General features: G+C 36.2%; 1 long non-coding RNA gene across 2 annotated transcripts; it reads right to left on the reverse strand.

Moving 5' to 3' along the window:
• Window positions 1–9,128: 9,128 nt before the first annotated feature.
• On the reverse strand, window positions 9,129–17,213 carry LOC123544081 (uncharacterized). 2 transcript variants are annotated; one of them, XR_008367778.1, is made up of 6 exons: window positions 16,302–17,213; window positions 16,066–16,204; window positions 15,240–15,362; window positions 14,651–14,787; window positions 12,652–12,791; window positions 9,129–9,596 (listed from the first exon to the last, which is right to left on the reverse strand). It is a non-coding gene; the product is annotated as an uncharacterized LOC123544081 (long non-coding RNA). The 2 variants fall into 2 exon arrangements; XR_008367777.1 differs by having other exon boundaries at window positions 16,066–17,211.
• Between the last annotated feature and the right edge of the window lie 644 nt (window positions 17,214–17,857).

A 17,857-nucleotide genomic window follows, 5' to 3' on the forward strand; every position in this document is an offset into this window, starting at 1 on the left:
CCGTTATGGAGAAATGTTACCAAAGCAAAACAAACCCAAAAAAAATCTATTAATCTGCCCAAAGGGGGCTTATGCTTGAAAAAAGCGGATGGGTTTATGTTTATGCTGTTTTAGAGTCAGCTTTTGATGGTAAACAAGTGTTGTAAGTTCAAAGCAATTCTCTGATATTTAGGGAAAGCTGCCCAAAACCAAAAAAATTAAACCAAGAAAACTGTTTTGTCAAAAGGGCCCATAATTTTACAAAAAGCAGGAGGGAGTTGGTTTTTAATACTGTAAAAGGTCAGATTTCGAGGAAAATGATTGCAAGTTTCAAAGCAATAGCTTTGCCTTTTTGGGGAAAAAAATCAAAAAACAAAAAACTTAAAAAAAAAATTTTGTTTTTTAAGCCCAAAAAGGGGATTAAGTCTTGCAAAAGGCGGGACTGAGTTTTTTCTTGTTGTATAGAGTCAGATTTATTGTTGAACAAGTGTTGCAAGTTTTAGAGCAAAAGCTCTTTTCCACAAATTTTCATGAAGTCATTAAAAAAATACATCTCTATCGCTACACAAGGTTTTTTTTTGATTTGGCTAATGACTAGTTTTTTACCCCATTAAAAAACCTATTTAAAACTCGCCCTAGTTTTATCAAGGCAATCATTTGACCAAATTTCGTGAAGATCATTTAAAAATACAGCTCTACAATCCCAAAAGCTTTTCTTGTTTTGCCCTGGTGACCTAGTTTTTTAAAACAGAAAACCCATTTTTAACGGCCAGACTTTATCAAGGTTATCATTCGCCTTTTCTGAAGATCGTCGAAAAATACAGCTTCGTCGCATACAAAAGTAAAGTTTTCAGTCAACAGACGACAGACAGACGCGGACGCCGACATCGAGCGATCACAAAAACTCACCTGAGCAGCAAAAAGAACTTTTATAAGCTTACGACCAGTGGTTCATTTTTTTTTTAAAACAGACGGCAAATTGTTTTAAAGACCACAGCTCTGTTCTATGATCGCGTCTGTTATGTTTAACTCATGCAATAGCAGAAAAATTGGTTCTTGAGCCTTTTTTGCCTTTTAAAAGACGAAAAAATGTAGGAATTTTTTCAAATACAAAAAAAGGGCCTAAAAAAAAAAAAACCCAAATGTGCTAAAAAAAATTTTTCATCAAAATTATTTTAATGTTTTTTTTCCTTTTTGGGAAAAACGTTTCGGCCGGGCCCTTTATCAAGATTTATCAATCGAAAAAAATAACCAAAATGTCTTTTTTTAAAGTTAAAAAGGACATTTTTTTCTGACACATGATAAAAAAGTAATTTTTGACCTAGACTTTTTTATGATAAAAAACAAGGGAAAAAAGCTTGATAGTATACAAAAAAGCAAACCTAAAAAAAAAAAAGAGCTGTCCGAAGGCGCCAATGTTAGACTATTCAATTATTTTTCCCAAAAGCAGGAAAGAAAACCCCCTAAATGAAAAATATCTATAGATTTCAATTCGATCTCCATTTTTTTTGGAGTCGGGTAATTGCACAAAAAAACTTAACCAAATTTTTTGTTCTAAGAGGCTAATTTGCCCAAATACGTCGAGTTAGGGGATTGCCCAATTTGGTTGGGAAATTGATCTATAAAAATAAAAAAAAAGTTTCAAATATATATGCCTTTAGTAATAGCTGTTCACTTGCACGCAAAACTTTAACCAGGGGGGGCATAATTAGCAAAGCGGGTCAGAGTTATCCCCCTTTAGCAATATTTAGTTTTAAAACCCCGAAGAACGGGGGAATTTTAAATTTCAAATCTGCATTTTTTTTGGAGGTATAACTTACATGAAAATTTAACTTTAACAGGATTTCTTAGTCCCAAATGGGGCATATTTGCTCAAAATGCTGTCAAGTTATAGAATTTGGGGTATGGAAATTGCCTGAAAAAAAAAAAAATTAAGTTTCAAAGCTATGTCCCTTTAAATATAGCTGTATGTATTTGCACGCAAAACTTTAACCATGTGTGTCGCCGACGCCCACGCTAGGGTGAGTGAATGCTAGCTATTCTTTTTAATAGTCGACTAAAAAATGCAAGAAAAATTCCTATTTTTAAGCTAAAGCGTCATAATTTGACAAAGGTTGCGGGGGTTATTGTTCTTGACAAAGTTATACATTTTGGTTTCCAAAATGTGCATAGTTTTAAGTAAGTTCGAGAAAAAATTGGGCCTAAAAAAAAATCTTTTAAAAAGGGCAAAATATAACAAGAGCCCGCCTATGGTGCCCCTCGCTCGTCTGCAAGTGGGACAGTATTAAAAAACAAAAATACGTTCAGAAATTTCCCAAGTATGGAAAGGGCGAAATAAAAAGTATCGCAGAAGGGCACATCTTAGTTTGGTTTTTTGGCCCACACAGTCAATAATGTGTAAAAAAGTGGCAAGTTAAAAAGGTTTTTAGAAAAATGGCCAAACAAAAAATTTAACCAACGCGACACCCCAATTTGTGACGACAATACCCCGTAATTTTTTTCAAAAATGAGTCGAGTAAAAAATGGCTACTTTTTTTCTCAAATGCGAAAAAGGTAGGAAAAATTTTGTCATTCCCTTGGATTACCCGGAAAACTAGAGTTTCACAAAGGGGATGAAGTACCCCCCAGCATGACACAGCCAAATTCAATTTAGCACACAAGATTTTAAAAATTTTGTATGTAACGTTTGTAACAAAACAAATCCCTAAATATGCAGAATATTTATCTAAAAAACGTACATGCACCCTGCACAATAGGTTTGCTTTTTACTGCACTTGTGTGAAGTTTATTTAATTGTGTGCAAGGGTTCGAAAATTAGGCCGCACAAAATGCAAAAAGACTGTAGTCTAGTATGTTTAAAAAGAACAAAAATTCCTAACTCTGCATTTTTTTTGTTGAAAGGACCTAACATGGGGCCCCATGCACAATACTTTTTGTTACTGAAATTGTGTGAAGTTTCATTTTAAAAGGGGGCAGGGTAGGGAGATGGGCGCACAAGTTTTGGTTATGTAATATATAGTTAAAAAAAAAAAGTCACTAAAGTGCATTTTTTTCGGAAAGAAACCCCAACATGCACCATGCACAATCGTGTTATGTCATTGTGTGAAGTTTCTTAAAATTTTGGGCAAGGGGAGGGGGATGGTGCGTACAAAATTGTTCCGGCCAGACAGAGGGCGCAGCAGACAACCCAAACCAGGATACCCCCCCTTCAACTTTGTTGTCGGGGGGGGGGGTCAATAAATGTGTTGAAAATTATATAGTTTCGACGGCGTTACTGACAAAATGCCCAAACCCCAATTTCAACTTACTTAAAAATATGTTTAAATTATTTCTTTAAAAAGACAGTAAGAATATGAAATAGATCATAACTTTCTTCTATTATGGGAAGGAAATTAAACAAGAGCTTCACAGGGACACAATCTCGGATGTATGGTGAAAAATGGGCACATCTGAGGGGTGGAGCTGCGCTGTCATGGGGTTTAAAAATCCCAAAACGGTTGAAAAAATAATGGACAATAACCCAGTCGGTTCAAAAGCAAAAAGAAGAGAGGGTTAAGTGACAAAAAATTAAAAAGTAAATCTAAGCAAAGGGGGGGGTGGGGGGGGGGGGGGGGCCAATTTATGAAAAATTGGTGCGTAATAATGCACCCTTTTTCATGATATGGAAAATTTGACTTCAAGTTTGAAAACAAATCCATTTAAAAATGAGATAGAGTGAAAGGCATGAAAATAAACCCCGAAATTTAAAAAAAGGGGTGTGTGTGTGGGGGTGGGGGTATGAAAATTGGTGCAAGAATTGGCCCTTTTGGGGTTGACGTGAGTGTGATAAAATGCAGCGTTCAGTTTTTATCATATCCATTTAGTAATAAAATGCGCAGAGTGAAAATCATCAAACTTTTAAACCCGAAAAATTTTACGTAAAAGAAGAAATAATTCGAAAATGGGGCGAGGTTATACTCTTTGCCCCTATATGTGGGGTGATGATGAACAATAAATATTTTAAGTTTTTAAACAAATCCATCAAGTAATTACAGAGACAAAGAGAAAGTACATCAAAACCTAAACAAAAGGGGTCGAAGCCATTTGAGGGACGTCCCATAGGTTATATTCGACTAAAAATTTCATTCAGTTGGTTTAAAGGAAAAAAATAAGTTGAGAAAAGAAAATTGTCTGAGAAGGAATCTCCCCGGCCAAGTAACAGGGGTTTAAAGGGGAAATAAATCATAAAAAGTTGGGCAGATTATGCGATTTACTACATCGGGTTTAAATGTGAAAAAAAATTTTTTAAAGTTTAAAAAACAAGCCAGGTTCATAGGTGATTCACGCCCTTCAAAATGTTTTACGGAGTGAAATTAGAAAGTCCCAAAACGGGACATAACCACGAAACCGTTGCAAAGGGAATTCGAAAATGCACTAAACCTCATGTTGAGAAATTCTAAGTTCCATTTTAAAATTGGGGAACAAGGTGGTTTTGTGAAACATTTTTTCGAAATCCAAAAAACAAGGCTGTCCGAAGACAGGCGCTCCACTTTTGGGGGTTTTACAGTAAAAAGAATATATTTGAATAAAAGACTCACTTCAACGTAAGAAAACCCAAACGGCATAATTCCATCAAAACATAAACTAGTTTTTAGGTTTTCAACACATGTTGACGATGAAAAATAATTAGATTTCAAGTCCTTTTTAGTACAAAAGTTTGTAAAAATTTGAAGTGTAAAAGGGACATAATTTAGTAAAAATACAAATCACCGTTTTGGGGATTGTTACCACACTGCTTATGATAAAGATACATTTTAATTTCAAGTCTTTTTTCTTAATTGCATTAAAGTAATTCCCGAAAGGAAGGGTTTCAAAAAAGTTTAAGTACAAAGGGGCATAATTCTGTAAAAAAACCCCAAAATTTGGGTTATGGGGAAAAGTAAACCCCATGGCAGATGATTTTAAAAAATAATTTTTAATTTAATCATTATATTTTAAAGTACCCAAAAATAGCTAAAAGAAGTTCGAAAAAAAATTTAAAAAGAAAAATAATTTAAGAAAACTTCTTTTTGGGGACCTTTCCTTGGTTAAAATGGGCCCAGCCCCCCACGTTTTGTTTGTGTGTGGACAATGTTTTTTGTGAACTTACAGTATGAATAAGCAAAATTACAAAATAGACAGAAAACAAAGGTTGCCAAAAACTTTAAACCCTTAAAATAACCAAGTATAAGACCTTGGTGACCTTTACCCTTGGGTTTAAAGGTCAGCCCTATTAAAAAATTTGTTTTTTATGCTGAACTGTTTATGTAAAATTACGTAAGTATAAGCAAAAGTAACAAAAAAATGACAGAAAAACAAAGGGCCGAAAAAATTTAACCTTAAAAATAACCCAAATATAAAACCTTGGTTCCTTGACCCTTTGGAAAAAGGGCCCGCCCTAAATAACTTTTGTTTGTATGCGGACAAGTTTATGTAAAGTTACAGTAAATATAAGCAATAGTAAAAATTGACAGAAAAAAAAGGTTGGAAAAAAAATTTAACCCTTAAAAAAAACCCCAAATATAAGACCTTTTTGGGCCTTTACCTTGGGTATAACGGGGTCAGCCCCACACAAAATTTTCTTTTTTAAGGACAAAGTTTAAGAGAAGTTCATTAAGATATAAAACAAAAAGTAACAAAGATATGACAGAAAAAAAAAAGGTTTTCCAAAAATTTAACCAAGAAGGGGGCACGCCGACGCCCACGCTACGCCGGGCGAGGTATAGCCCCCCCCTTTTTCCGAATGTGGAGCTAAAAATTGTTAAAAAAATCCTTGCTGTAAGGTCAGTTTTTATGGGGAACGTGTTTTCAAAATCTAAAGAAATAGCTTTGGAGTTTTTCGAGAAAAGGGCCCAAAACCAAAACCTAAACCCCAAAACATCGATTTTCAGTCCAAAAGGGGGGCATAAATTTTTTGCAAAAGGGAAAAAGGAAATTTTTCCCTTTTGTCGTGTCAATTTTTAGGGGAACAAGTGTTGCAAGCAAAAGCTTTTAGTGTAGGAGAAAATTGCCTAAAAAAAACTTTTAAACCCGGGAACCCAAAAACGGTGTATTTAAAATATTTTGACCCCAAGAATAATGACCCCGGCATTATTTTATAGCCAGGCGTTAAAAACAGCTAAACCCCGCCATGTATGGGTAGGAAAAGGGGAAACCTTTGATTTGCTGTGACCTTGACTTGAACTGCAGGCTGATCATGAATTTGCAAACGTTTGATGAGGGATATTTGACCAAAATTTCATGAAATCCTTCAAGGGTTAAGGGGAATAAAAGTGGACACCCAAAAGGAAGGCTCAAACCCTTTGACCCTTAGTTGTGACCGTGACTTGGCTGGATGGTTGATCTAATTTTGCCTGTTTGATGAGGTAATCATTTGACCCAAGTTTTATAAAACTCCTTCAAGGGGTTTAGGAGATATAGAGCGGACACGAAATGGAAGGCTCAAACCTTTGACCTTCAGTTGTGACCTTGACCTTGAGCAGACATGGCTGACTCATAAGTTCTGCACATCGCCTTGATGAGGTGATCGTTTGACTCAAGTTTGATGAAAATCCTTCAAGGGGTTTAGGAGATATAGAGCGGAGACAAAATGGAAGGTTCAAACCTTTGACCCTAAGTTGTGACCTTGACCTTGAGCCGGCATGACTGACTCATAAGTTCTGAACATCGTCTTGATGAGGTGATCATTTGACCCAAGTTTTACAAAATTCCTTCAAGGGGTTTAAGAGATATAGAGCGGACACAAAATGGAAGGCTCAAACTTTTGACCTTGAGTTGTGATCTTGACCTTTAGCCGGCATGGCTGACTGATGGGTTCTGCACATCGTCTTGATGAGGTGATCATTTGACCCAAGTTTTATAAAATTCCTTCAAGGGGTTTAGGAGATAAAGAGCGGACACAAAATGGCAGGCTCAAAACTTTGACATTGAGTTGTGACCTTGACCTTGAACCGACAAGGCTGACTCATGGGTTCTGCACATCGTCTTGATGAGGTGATCATTTGACCAAAGTTTCATGAAAATCCTTCAAGGGGTTTAGGAGATATGGACCGGACACGATTTTGTTACGGACGGAAGGACGGACAGACGGACGGAAGAACGGACGCAGACCATTCCTATAATCCCTCCGCCACGGCGGGGGATTAAAAACGTGACCCCCGGTCATAGTATTATGACCTCCAGATCATAGTACTATGACTCCCCCACGTGAAGTAAACTGAACCTCACGAAGAATATTGACTCCCATAAAAAATGACCCCGGTCATTTGGTCAAATTTAGTGATAACTCATGTATCTAAGGCCTAATTGCTGCATTTTGTCCCCCACTCGGGGGAGGGGGGCATATAGATTTGCCCTTGTCCGTCCGTCCGTCCTTCCGTTTGACCATTAGCCCCAGATACCATCACTTGACACAGAAATCAGAGCATTCCGCAACGGGAAAAGGGATTCTATTTCTAGACGCTGTATTTTGCTGTATACATTTTTTTTTCAGGAAAAAAAAATTCACAATACGTTCACAAAACACACCAGTGTCAATAATCCCTGCAAACTTCGGTATGAAGTAATTCTTCAGAAGAAAACTGCACAAGAAACTGCTAGCATAGAACTTAGTATTAATAGAAGTTGCAATACTTGGCAGTGGCAGTAAAGCACGGTAGCGGCAACAATAGAAAGTGGTGGTAGTAGTAGTAGTAGTAGTAGTGGCAGTGGTAGTGGCAGCAGTAGTAGCAGCAGCAGCAGCAGCAGAAAAGGAATAAGTGACAGCAACAGCAGCAGCAGGAGAAGAAGAGGTAGATGTACAAGACGTATTAGTGGAAGCAGGTATAGTAGTAGTAGTAGTAGTAGCAGTAGCAGTAGCAGCAGCAGCAGCAGCAGCAGCAGCAGCAGCAGCAGCAGCAGCAGCAGTAGTAGCAGTAGTAGTAGTAGTAGTAGTAGAAGAAGTACATGTAGAAATAGCAATAGAAGTAGCGGCACCAGTAGTAGTAGTACAATCAAAATGTTAACTATTGGCAATGGAGGGTATTAGAGTTGTAGATCTAGTAAAATTGTCCGTTAGGTTTGGTGGGGATCACTTTTTAATAGATATTATCGTCGAAAGTCTTTTTAGGAGCCGGTGTTTTACACGGAAAGAGTAACTTTTTTAAATAGAATAATGTCTTGGAATCGATATTGTATGAGAGTTGGTTTAAACAATATTTATTTTCAAGCAGGTATACAGCAAACATATATTTACACAAATCAAGGATTGAAGAGGAAGCTAAGCTTATTTAGAAACTCTTTCCTTAAAACTTTAAACTAAAGTGGACATAATTCATGAGAGATTGGCACTAGAGTTTTGGACCTTGTGTCATATGCTGTGGATGATGAAGAACCAGTCTTTTATGTTTGAAGAAAACCCATTTAGTAATAACAGAGATAAAGCGAAAGTACATTAAATAGCTGACGCCGACGCAAGGGTGAGTAGGATAGCTCTCCACATAATTCGCAATGTCGTGCTAAATAAAAACTGTTGCAGATTAAATGGCATAAAATTAATAATAAATTAGACATTGTTTTTCACGAAAACGTATTCTCCCACCATTTGCCACGCAGAAATTGCAAAATGCCACAACTTAAGGCCATAATTCCAGGGAAAATGGCGGACCATAACATTCCAACGATGAACACAACTTAGCTTGGCAGTGGTAAATCATGTGAAGTTTGGTGGAATTCCAACCAGTGGTATAGAAAAAGTAGCGCTGATCATAGGATTTAACAAATCAAGGGTCATGACTCCACTGAAAATCATTTAACCACAACATGACGATAATATGCACAACTACGCTTCACACTGATCACTCGTAATGTTTGGTGAAATTCAGCCTAATTATATACAGCAAGAAGTGTAAACATTGTAAAATATGACAAATCAAGGATCATAACTCTGCTGAAAATCACTGAATCAGAACATGTCGACGATACGTATAAATAGGCTTGGCACTGATAACTCATTTTAGATATGGTGGAAATCTGCCTAAAGTTGAGAGAAAAATTGCCGAAATATCATACAAAGAAAGGGCCATAACTCCTCTGAAAATCACTAAACCAGAAGATGTCCAAAATATGCATAATTGGTACTTAATTCTCTTGTACGGTTTGGTGGAAATCCGCCAAATCAAAAAAGAGAAGAGGCTAAAACATCAAAACAGTTGGCGAATCAAGGGTCATGATTCCACAAGAAATCATCGAACCAAAAACTGCCGATGATATGCACAATTAGGCCACGCAATGATCGCTCTTGCGAAATTTGGTGTAAATCCATTCAGTGGTGTCGAAAGAGTTGCGTGGATAAACTTTGTGACAGACCGACGGACATACACACGGACGGACGGACAGCACTAAAACAGTATGTCTCTCCACTACATATTGGAGGCATAACTGCTTACAGACAGAGTCAAATATCAACCAATAATTCTGAAAGGTATTACCTGGCTTACATCGGTCTGTCAGCTGTTGGAAACATTCAAGACAAGACGGTATGGTGATATTTGTTTTCTGTCATTGCTTTTTTCCCCTATGTCTTTCAATAATGGCAAAAACTGTCTTCTTGCCTTTTAGATCTGAAATAAATCATACTTTATTGTCCTGGTGCTACAAGAGCCAGTAATGTTATCAAAATCAATGAAAATATGCAGAGTAGCTCGAGGTCATTGAATTCTTTCTCCTCAAGGTTTGCTGTAGGTTTGTGGTCAATATTTAGACATAATGACTTGGACAATTATCGAGGAATTTATGGTTATATAACTTGTTTATACAAATTGAAATGCTTTCTTTTGGAAAGGCCTCCTAGTTTTATTAGTCTTGATGTCTAACTTTGTTCGTTTTATCTTTAATGTTTTAGCCTTTCTGTAACAACGCTTTCCTTATTTTCTCTTTATATATAATATATTATATACATGTTATACGACTGTATGTCATTGAGGGAGATACTATTAACATTTTAATGTTTCAAAATATCTTGATTTTTTTTTAATTTATTGTAAAAAAACGATTTTAATGGGATGTTTTCCCTTGTAAATTTCAGCCATTTTGGACACTAAAACATCTACATGTATAATTTCAATCTGAAATTGAATGTTGAAAATGACTGTTTCTGGATATCTAAGTGAGCATAAAGATATATTACCGTTTAAATCATTAGCAAAAATTTGGAAAACAAGCATGCCTCGAGCATAATCATGCTAGTTATCTCTAGAGAGTAGAAAACTATGTATTACAAATGCAGGATTTCTCAAGCGCTTTTAAAATCATGCAAACAAAATGAACAAATTTTAAAAGGTTAAATCATTGTTGTCTGTATTTGTGGAACGATGTCAACATCATCGCTAAAACACGTGCCGTCTAAAATGTTCGATGGAATAATACTAAATTAAAGAAGGGACAAATCTCCAGAAACATTCGAGTTTGGCGACTCCAGTAAAAAAAATGCGCTTGTGTTCTTGAAGTTGACGATGTTTACTACAAATTCCACTTGGATTTGAGGAGTTGAGTATAGAATATTATGCTGTAGTTATGATATTTTCAAAGTCCGTAAAAAGAGCCTAACTCCAGGAAAAAAAACAAGAGCTGTCCGTAATAGACAGCCAAGCTCGACTATTCGAAATATTGTCCCAGAAACAGGAAAATATTACCCAAAATGTTGAATATCAAAAGAGATTAAAGTTCAAAAGGGGACATAATTTGACCAAAATGCATATCAGAGTTATGGGACTTGGTGCTATCAACTAGTTTTATAACCCCGAAGGTACATGTGCAGTTTCAATTCAATATTTGTTTTAGTTTTGGAGATAGTAACTTGCATGTAAAACTTTCAACAGAATTGTCTAAGTTCAAAAGGGGGCATAATTTGCCAAAAAATACATGTCAGAGTTATTGGACTTGACCCAGTGAGATTGGTAATTGACATAGAAAAAGAAAAAAAAGTTTCAAATCTATATGCCTTTTAGTAACAGTTGTATGTACTTGGATGCAAAATTTTAACCAGGATTTTCTAAGTCCAAAAGGGGGCATAATTTGGCCAAAATGAAGATCGGAGTTATGGGACTTGGTGCTATCAACTAGTTTTATAACACCGAAGACACGTGAAGTTTCAATTCAATATCTGTATTAGTTTTGGAGATAGTAACTTGCATGTAAAACTTTAACCAGAATTGGCCAAGTCCAAAAGGGTGCATAATTTGCTCAAAATACACATCAGAGTTATGGGACTTGACCCAGTGAGGTTGGTAATTGATCTAGAAAAAGAAAAAATAAGTTTCAAACCTATATGCCTTTTAGTAATAGCTGTATGTACTTGCACGCAAAACTTTAACCAAAATTTTCTAAGTCCAAAAGGAGGCATAATTTGGCTAAAATGAATGTCAGAGTTATGGGACATGCTGCTATCAACTAGTTTTATAACCCCGAAGACACATGTGAAGTTTCAAATCAGTATCTGCATTAATTTTGGAGATAGTAACTTGCATGTTAAACTTTAACCAGAATTTTCTAAGTCCAAAGGGGGGCAAAATTTCCTCAAAATGCATGTCAGAGTTATGGGACTTGACCCAGTGAGGTTGGTAATTGATCTAGAAAAAGTAAAAATAAGTTTCAAATCTATATGACTTAGTAACAGCTGTATGTACTTGCACGCAAAACTTTAACCAGAATTTTCTAAGTCCAAAAGGGGGGATAATTTGGCCAAAATGAAGGTCAGAGTTATGGGACTTGCTGCTATCAACTAGTTCTATAACCCCGAAGACACATGTGAAGTTTCAATTCAATATCTGCATCAGTTTTGGAGAAAGTAACTTGCATGTAAAACATTAACCAGAATTTTCTAAGTCCAAAAGGGGGCATAATATGCTCAAAATACATGTCAGAGTTATGGAACTTGACCAAGTGAGGTTGGTAATTGACCTAGATAAAGAAAAAATAAGTTTCAAAGCTATGTGCCTTTAAATGATAGCTGTATTTACTTACATGCAAAAAATTAACCAAGGTGTGACGCCGACGCCAGGGTGAGTAGAATAGCTAGACTATTCTTCGAATAGTCGAGCTAAAAATGACTATACTATGTTCTTATATAGTTGTAATGTTTCAAAGGCCGAAAATGGCAATTTCTTCCAAAGAATCGGACATAAAACTCCCGACAAAATGTAAAAGTCCACGTCACGTTGGTGATGTACACAAAGTTTCATTTTTATTGAAGAGAAACTGTAGGAGTTGAGCACAGAAGAAATATGACTGACAGACTTACTGACGGACGAACAGACATACGGAATGACGGACGGAAAGTTTAAACACTATGTATGTCTCGCGGGTCTTTGACGCCGTAGATAAAACTGATCCTAACCAGTACTCGCATCTCATCAGCATATGAGACCGAAGTCAATTTTCTCTCATCAAGATTCGAATCGGCGACTCCAGACAACAGGTCAAATGTTCAACCATGATAACCACGTTTGCCATTTGTGTAAGGACATGTAGTTCACGAATATATGTGGCAAACATATACAATATGTATTTGCGAGAAGAGTTATTTGCCACAATACAATGTTTTTGAAACTATTTTTAAACAGCTGCAGACAGCGCAGTTCTAACAGAGCATACACATGATCTAATATTTCTCTTTACCTGAACGAATTCTTCGTCCGAGGGGGTTTCTCTGTTGTGTACGATGTATAGAACAGCTGTCTACCATCAACAAGACTGGACAAATACAGAAGAAAGGTCCACCAAGGCTTGAATTCCACTATATCCATGCACTACCTTGCCTATCGAAAAGTGATGAAAATTAATTTCTTACATTTACAACTTTTTATTGCACTATATAAAATGACAGTATATGACACTAATAAGCTCAAGAAGCAGTTCATAAATTGCCAAAAAGTTGCACACACAGAACACGCTCTTCAGTTGTTTTTGTTATTTCCGCTACAAACGGCTTATAAATTTAAATCGCCTTTGATTGTACGTTAAACAATCCAATATCACTGTATATAGCGTTGACAAATAAGTTTCAATATATATCTTATTAGAGGTTACTCTAGTCTTAAGTCTTTCGCTACTTAGTCTTCTAATATAAAGAGCATGTGTCGTCTGCTAGAAGCAACACTATTGCCATGCTATGAATCTTCTTATATCAGGTGAATATTATTCTTAACTGCAAATACCGAAATTATTAGTTTGCAAATTAAAATAAATACCACTCAATATTACGTTACTTTATAAATCTCTCAACATGCTCAGGAAAAATCAAAGTTCTTGTCACAAAAACAGTTGTTTATACCAACAGTAGCTTTCGATGTGCTTGTCGCATTTACGTTGTTTTAAATAAATCGACGGAATTCAGTTCTCTAACCCTGGGTTTCAAACCAGTATATATTAGCTCTCCAACAACCGCATGGTTAGGTCAGTAACAACAAGAGCTGTCCGTAAGACAGCGCGCTCGACTTTTCTCAGTGCTTGACTCTAAATTAGAGCTTTGCCAGTAAAAAAATTTCCAAGTTAAGAAGGGACATAACTCTGTCAAAAGTCAAATCAGAGTTATTGGAATTATGTCTCCTGGTGTAGACTTCGATAGTAAATAACTATTTTGAGTTTCAAGTCAAAAGCTTTAATAGTAACAGAGATATTTGACTTAATCAAACATTTTAACAAAAAATTCTAAGTTAAAAAGGGGCATAATCCGGTCAAAATTCAAATCAGAGTTATGGGGATTGTTTCTCCTAGTGTAGACTTTGATGGTAAATAAGTATTTTAAGTTTCAATCAAAAGCTTTGATAGTAACAGAGATATCTGACTTTATCAAAAACTTTAACCAAAAATTCTAAGTTAAACAGGGGCATAACTCTGTCAAAATTTAAATCAGAGTTATGGGAATTGTGTCTCCTGGTGTAGACTTTGATAGTAAATAACTATTGTGAGTTTCAAGTCAAAAGCTTTAATAGTAACAGAGATATTTGACTTTATCAAAAATTTTAACAAAAAATTGTATGTTAAAAAGGGGCATAATGCTTCAAAATTCTAAACAGAGTTATTGCAATTGTTTCTCCTGGTGTAGACTTTGATGGCAAATAAGTATTTTAAGTTTCAAGTCAATAGCTTTGATAGTGACAGAGATATTTGACTTTATCAAAAACTTTAACCAAACATTCTAAGTTAAAAAGGGGCATAATTCTGTCAAAATCCAAACCAGAGTTACGGGGATTGTTTCTCCTGGTGTAGACTTTGATAGTAAATAACTATTTTAAGTTTCAAGTAAAAAGCTTTGATAGTAACAGAGATATTTGACTTAATCCAAAACTTTAACCAAAAATTCTAAGTTAAAAAGGGGCATAATTCTGCCAAAATTCAAATCAGAGTTATGGAGATTGTTTCTCCTGGTGTAGACTTTGATAGTAAATAACCATTTTAAGTTTCAAGTCAATAGCTTTGATAGTAACAGAGATATTTGACTTTATCAAAAACTTTAACCAACGGCGACGCCGACGCCGACGCCGGGGCGAGTACAATAGCTCTACTTTTTCTTCGAAAAGTCGAGCTAAAAAGTGTATCTGTCACCCATTTATACACACTGTGACTACAACTCGCACCGCATAAATTATAATTCTTGAGTAATTCAGTAGCTTACCTTGTTGATAACGGCTGATTACCATGGTAAAGCAAGGGTTTGATAGGGTTTCAATGCACATCTGATGACCGGCTTCGTTTGGGTACCAGCAAGGTAGTTCTACTGCTGCTATTGTTCCATTAACTAACATTTTCTTCCTATTGATACAATAAAGTAAATAGCCACATTGTTTTTTTTTCTTGGGTTTCTCACCAATAATTAATCACATCAAAGCCACGTATGGAAAGCTGGGCACTATTTCAACTTTCTTAAAAATGAAAAGACACTTTTATCCTGTTTACTCTTTACTGAATAAAATTTAAAGTTCGTATAAATATGTTACAATTTGTAAAACCGCGTCTGAAATTCACATAGCGGTGATCACGAATTCGAACTCCGTCTCAAGCTAATATTGTCGCAAACATTTGCCTGATGTAAACCACATCACTTCAGTGAGTCAAATAAAGTTGTGTGGACATAAAATTACAATAATCATGAAAATCTTCGAATTTATACATCTACTAGTTAATGTAGTGTAACCACACTGAATTATGTCATTCCCTAAACAGACTTGTTTCCAAAATGCGTAACAGATATAGTAAGTCCTTACGTGTATAATCCAAGAAATTGCTTTTCGTCGGATATTTCGAGTACTTCTTTTACCAAAACCAGGATCTGTGTCCACATTGCCATGCTACTGAATTACTCCAAGTGGAAAATTGACCTCTGCTTCCTAAATGTTGAAAGTTATACTCTGCTGACTGAATACTGGTAAACAATCATCATACAATTAACAATAATCGGGTTTAAAATAAAAACAAGGAGCTGCGTTCAATAAACGCTTGATGCCCCCGGTGGCATCCTTGTCGATACAAAGTCCAAAACAAGGTCAAGGTCAAACTGTGGTCAGGTGATGTTTGAAGATGAGGAATGGTCACAGGTTACATCTGTATTAGTATCAATTCATTCTTGTAAGCGGTATTGATGCTAGACGAAACGGTCCCATTTGGTTAACCAAGAGATGGCCCATATAAAGCAACCCAAGTCCAAAATGAGGTCAAGGTCAAGGTCAAACTGAGGTCAGGTGATGTCTGCAGATAAGGAATGGTCACAGGTTACATCTGCATTAGCATCAAGTCATTCTAGTAAGGGGTATTGATGCTAGACGAAACGGTCCCATTTGGTTAACCTCGTACGGACGGACGGACGGACAGGACGATCACTATATGCCTCCCGCATCAGTAGATGCCGGGGGCATAAAAATGAATTAAAACTATGTAAATTAAAACAATGTAGACCTACGTAATAACCAGAAAATATCCAATTTATGGAGAATATATTGAAATGAAAATGAATGTGTGTAATTTGGCTGAAAACTACACAACTAATATAAAGCTACCAAAAGAAAAACACTAATTGTCGGACAAATTATATACCTCAGTGCGTCCAAAAAGAAGAACCAAGCTGCGTCGTCCACAAAACCATTGTCACATCTACAGCATGACATCTTAACGCGTGTCTGTACAGTCAACATCAGCCGCGCTATCTTCACCATCCACTAGACCATTGTGTCATCTACAATAAGACATCTTTACACTGGCTTGTATTCAACTTGAAAATTCTGCGAAGAGATGCATACAAAATAGAATAATATAAAAAGCAACATACGCACCTGTTCGTGATAAACAGTAACCCAAATTTTGCCTGGTATGCATCTTCAATATCCGTCTGCGTCTTCGTTCTTCAAGTGCCCCAATAGCCTAGTGGAAAAGCAATGCAAAACAAAAGGAATAAAAAGCAGAAATAAAACAACGGCGCACGCTTCCCAGTCCAAGCCTTCGTCTGCACATGATGCCTAATCGTCCGCATATATCTTCATATGTGTTTCCGGGTATCTAAAGTTTGCTGGACAAGTAAAGTTATAACACAATATAATATTGAACTTATTCTAATAATTTTCTACTGTATACAAAGCGACTAATAATACATTGGTAATGGCAGAAAGAAAAAACACCATGACGAACAGCCCAATACAACAAACAAAACGCACCAAATGCCCGTTTTCAACAAAACAATACAACCATCAAGAATAAAACCGAGAAGACCACATTGAAACCACCACAGACACCTCCATATACACAAAAACACCACAACAAACACCACCACAAAAACAACCAAGTAGCCACTGCAAACAGATCCCTGACAAAACAGCATACACTAAACATACAGTATTACGAAGCGAAAATATACAAGATAGATTAGGTGCTCTTTAAGTGCATCCAGTTATTTTGCTTTTGTTTCAGTTTTGCCTGACATTTATTTTCAGGTCTTAGCAAGGCTTAGATTATCTAAAGCTAAACCTGTAGCGCTTGATCGACAGCTGGATTTCTCTTTGCCAGGGACTTGAACGCCGGTCATCAGTTTATACCATTGCCTAGATGAAGAGGTACGTTTCCATGGTAACCCTGTTTAGTGTATAGATAGAGGAATGCATGTGTAAGAACAGAAACAAACATATATAATCTTAGTATTACCTTTATACAAACTACACATCAAAAGAAAAGTAAATATACAAACCCTTTATGTTCCAAAATTTGCTGTCTGAACATCGGTTATCCATTTATACCATTGCATTGATGTGGACATGCGTTTCCGTGCTAAACCTGTTGTTTGTATAAGATACAGACAGGCATGTGTAAAAACAAAAACAAACATAATGTTGCCAAAACGAAGAAAAAGTAAACATACACACCTTACATGCTTCATCTGCTGTAAAACTTTGTGTATCTGAACGTCTGCAGTCCGTTTATATCATTGCCTTTAGGTTTATATACGTTTCCGTGGTAACCCTGTTGAATGCATAAGATACAGAAAGGCATGTGTAAAGACAGAAACAAATGTATTATAGTGTTACAAGAAATTAAAAGTAAACTTCATACCATGTATTCTCCAAAATATGCTGTATAACTTTGCAGATCTAGACGTCGGTCATCCATCTATACCACTGCCTAGATGTATGTTTCCATGGTAACCCTGTTGAGTGTATAAATGCAAAAATGCATGTGTAGGAACAGAAATAAATATATCTATAGTGTGGCAACAAGAAAGAAAAAGTAAATATACTCACGTTTTGTACTCCAGATTCTGCCGTACAACTTTGTAGATCTGAATGTCTGTTTTCCATTTGCACCACTGCCTAGATATAGAAGTACGTCTCCATGGTAGCCC

Source organism: Mercenaria mercenaria, chromosome 16 (assembly GCF_021730395.1).
Source record: "Mercenaria mercenaria strain notata chromosome 16, MADL_Memer_1, whole genome shotgun sequence".
Classification (NCBI taxonomy): domain Eukaryota; kingdom Metazoa; phylum Mollusca; class Bivalvia; order Venerida; family Veneridae; genus Mercenaria; species Mercenaria mercenaria.